A 4,720-nucleotide genomic window follows, 5' to 3' on the forward strand; every position below is an offset into this window, starting at 1 on the left:
CCTATTTTTTATGGTGTTGACCTAAAATTCCCCATAGAGTTGATGTTGTTCTGTCCTCAGCAGATCTCCTTCCCCATCCAGGGTTGAGCCTTTGGGTTGTTGATCTCTCTGTTCTTCAGCAGTTTGTCTCCATGATTTTATAGATTGACCGAGGATTGTACAAGTGGTTCAATTTCTTTGCGACACCTCTGTATCCTTTTCGATCGTTTTGTCAGCATAATCACCATAAATACATATACATATACATTCATATAAATTCATGTTTTGCATATCCTGCATCTTCATATTTGATTTGTTTGAGATTTTCATTCTCTGTTATGGCGATACTTTATCCCCATACCAAATCTGGTGTCTGTCCTCTTTCAACTGTAGAGTGTCAGCCCCTAAGCAGAAAATACTTTAACCTTTCTCTGTTTCCCCACTGAGTTTATTTCCTCGTGGATAATTGTTATTTCAGTTTCCTCTCCAGCAAAATTTCTGGATGGAATTACTCCCCTTGAGATATGTCCTCATTGGGTTGAGTCTTGATTGACCATTTTCTTTCTAGCTCTTACATAGATAGATATTTTGGTCCCCTAAGAGTCCATTACCCAGTAACTGGTATAATTCTTCTTAGTTTGCAGTTTGTTACTTCTTGCCCAATACCCGACAACAGTACCCTTTTTCTCCTCAGCAGTATCCCTAGTGGATCTATTCCCCGAAAAGTATATCCTTGATATGTTCATCCTAACCGGTGACAAATATCTTTTCTTCCCCGGTAGAGTCTATCCTTAATATGTTCACTTTAACCAGTGGCAGATATTCTCTTCTTTGGTATTCTACTCAATAAAAAGGTAGTTGTAATCCCTATTTTGGTTCCTCAGAGAGTTAATCCTTGATATGTTCATCTTAATCGATGACGGGGTTTCTTCTCCTTGTTGGTTTTCTACCCAGTAACCGGTAGTTGTAAATCCTACTTCTTTTCTTATATGCATAATTAATCCTTGATATGTTCACTTTAACCGGTGACGGATTTTCTCTTCTTTGGTATTTTATCCAGTAACTGATAGATGTAATCCCTACTTTTGTTCCCCTTTTCAAAGTCTATCCTTGATATGTTCGCTTTAACTGATGACGGATTTTCTCTTTGATTGGTCTTCTACCTAGCAGTCGGTAGTTGTAAATCCTACTTTGTCCCCTCGCAGAGTGAATCCTTGATATGTTCATCCTAACCAGTGACAGATTTTTCTCTTTGATGGTTTTCTATCCAGTTTTCGACAGATGTAATTCCCCTTTTATTATTCAGTTGGTATATCCTTGATATGTTCATCCTAACCGATGACGGGTATCCTCCTTGACATCCCCAGGAAACTCTATCCTTGATATGTTCATCCTAACCGATGACAGATTTTCTTCCCTGTCGAGTTTATCCTTGATATGTTCATCCTAACCGATGACGGATACTCTCACCCTTCGGTCTTCTACCCAGTAACTGGTAGTTGTAAATCCTATTTTCTGCAATTTTCTCCAGCAAGGCTATTCTTACCCAGTAACTGGTAATGAATACTCCCTCCTGGCTTTTCCTCAGCGAGTCATCCTTGATATGTTCATCTTAACCGGTGACGGATGTTCTCTCTATCAGATCTTTATTATCTCCTTACCCAGTAACAGGTAGTAGGTAATAGATTTCTGCTCCTCCGGTGTTGAAGTTTATTTTCTCCCTAGTTGAGTTGAGTGCGCATTTCCTTAGTGAAATCTCTTTTCCCTGCACGAGTCGAGTATTTCAGTTTTATCCTGACTTATTTGTATCCCCTGCAGATGTTATTTGTTTCCCCGACTGAGTCTTTCCATTTTGTATGGATTTCCTCGAGTCCCTAGTAGTTTTAAGTCGTAGCCTGGCCTACGCAACACCCTTTTTATTCCCCCCAGAGTCTCTGTCTCCCCAACAAGTTTTCCTTATAGAATGCATTATGCTCATGCGGACTTTTAGTATCTCTGATTTCTTTTCCTTTGTGGTAATATTTCCCCACAGAGCATTAACTTCTGCATTCATATCATTTGCATCATGAGGTCTCTTAGGGACCAAAATTTGTTTCTCTTTTGTGTTATTTAAGCCCATTCTACTGAGTCAAGCTGAAGATTTTAACCTTCACCTCCTCAGTTAGAATGTCCTTAAATAGGGGCAGCTGTGATACCCCAACTTTGACCTTAAGATCCCTTATGCAATTTCATCATAAGCATTAGCATTGGGATCATACCTTGGCATCCTCCTTACCCCTCTTTCATTGGGTTTGTTTTAGGAGAGATCACCAAGCACTTTGTGATTATATCATACTTGTATATTATCATTTCACTAACCAAAAAACCAAAAATATGTCTTTGTATCTATCTAACTCTTTTGTAGGTAGGGGCATGATCTCCTTGATTCATTGATCACATCTAGGGTTTGAGACCCTCATGAACAAAGAGCACAACCAAAAATTGATTCAAGAATGGTTATGAGCATCATATATGAGTCCTAGTGATCTCTACATGTCATATTGATCAAGATTTCTTCAAGAGTTTGAGGGTGATTTGCCTTGGAAACCCTAGTTTGACTGGGTATCTTGAGTAACTTCTCCAACAAGCTATCTCACCAATTGATCAAATTTCTCAAAGGACACTTCAAATTTCATCATATTATACATATATGATCTACCATGAGCCAAGAAAGTCAAGATAATTGGAAATTAGCAAGTTGGTTGATGGTGGTTGGCCAGATGAATTCATCTGATCAAAACTGGGTCTCCCTAGACTCTATCTCCTACAATTTTCACCATATGAAAATGATTCCAAGAGAAAACTTACTCTAAATGACATTATAAACAACTTTCATGTTGAGACATAGAGCTAGTTTTTCTTGGAAAATCAGTTTCTATGTTGAAACATTATAGGTCATTTTGTCTAAACCCTACTTTGAAAGTCAACTTCCCAAGGCCATAACTTGCTCAATTTTTATGAGATAAAATATTTCCAAGTTGCAAAATCAAATTCAATGTGTCTACTTCAAATTTTATGTTTGGAGTGGGAGCTAACTCAACTTCTTTGAACATGTGATATGAGGCTACATTATAGGTCACTTTTGACCTATACCATTGATCAAGTGATTTTTTCAAACTTCAAAAATGAATAACTCTATAATTTCAAATCCAAATGACATGAAATTGGTGACCATTTTGAAGGTCTTTGAGAGAGATACAACTTTGATGAATACGCTTTTCCCATTTGAAGCTCCCATAAAAAGTTAAGCAAGGTGGAATATTGAGACATATGGCTTGACACTTAGAAAATTTTTGATATGTCGAATTTTTCCAAACTTCCACCACAAATATCTCCAAGTTCCAAGCTCCAAATGAAAAAGTGTTCAACATAAAACTTGTTCCTCTTGATCTCACCTTTCCAAGGAGCTCAAATTCATTCATTTTGGATGAGAAATGCATAGGCTGCGCATGGCTTAAACAGGATGGTATCATTTGGCATGGATCAATCTTCAAGTGACAATGCACATGTACCTTGCAATCCAATCCATCTTCAAAGCACCTGATCTTTAATTTGGACTTTCAAACCATCATTCCATGAGCCTATGCGCGCCCATGCAGTATGACATCATCATTTTACCAAATTTAGAAAGTGGAAAGAGTGTGCAAATATCATTTGATTTCCCTATAAATTGAGCCCCTTATGCTCAGAATTCACACACACATTGTGCCAGCTTTGAATCTCCATTGAAAACCCTTCACTCTAAGAGGATAACCCTGATAAATTCATTTGAATTTGAGCTTGAATCTCCACTGTTTTGGAATTCAATTCTCCAGGAGTCCATTGCTTCTAAACCTTTCCATTCCTCTCCTGCAAGCAAGTGAAGTGAAGCCAAGCACGATTCAGATCAAGATCTAGCAAGCTCAGACCTCCATTGAAGGTAATTTGCAGAAATTTTAAACTCTTCGATTCTCTTAATTTGTTGCTCAATTCCATTGATTCTTGAGTTGTCTGAAGTCCTACCAATATAGGCAAGGAGTTTGAGTTGCTTTGAGGCCAAATCGAAGCAACTCAAATCATGAACCTCATTTTTCAATTCCACATATCTCTCAATATAGTTGGAATTGGATGAATTGGAGGTGATATTCGTGCTCAGTGATGTTTTCTATTTTAAACCATGTACCTGTTTTGAATTTTGGTGATGGTTCATGTTGACCAGTCCGGTGAAGCTCACCGGAGCTCTGGCTTCGGTGATGATGTGTCTTGAGTCTGAACCGTGTGATCCATGTTCCACGTTTTAATCTTAGTTGTGCCTTGTGATTACTCATGTTACAGTGCGTTTGACTAGGACATTGGTGGAACGCGTGTTTTGGATCATCAGATCTGCCACCTCAATTAATGAGGGAGATCTGATGGTCCTCGTATTTTTGGATTTTCTGAATTTCATTTTAATTCCATTTTCTTCAATAATTCATAATAAATTTAATATTGATCCAAAAATACGGGACTTTCACCAAAAAATTTCAAATATTTTTCTCTTTCATATTTTGAATTAAAATTATTTTTGGATCATTATTAATATTTTTCATGAATTAATTGATTTTTCATTTGTTTTTTAATTGTTTAAAAATATTTTTAAGTGTCCAAAAATTATGAATTTTTTTCTCCAAGGTCCTTTGACCTTGTTTGACCTATGATAAATCTCATGGCCATTTATTTGGTG

This window comes from Lathyrus oleraceus, chromosome 6, assembly GCF_024323335.1.
Source record: "Lathyrus oleraceus cultivar Zhongwan6 chromosome 6, CAAS_Psat_ZW6_1.0, whole genome shotgun sequence".
Classification (NCBI taxonomy): domain Eukaryota; kingdom Viridiplantae; phylum Streptophyta; class Magnoliopsida; order Fabales; family Fabaceae; genus Lathyrus; species Lathyrus oleraceus.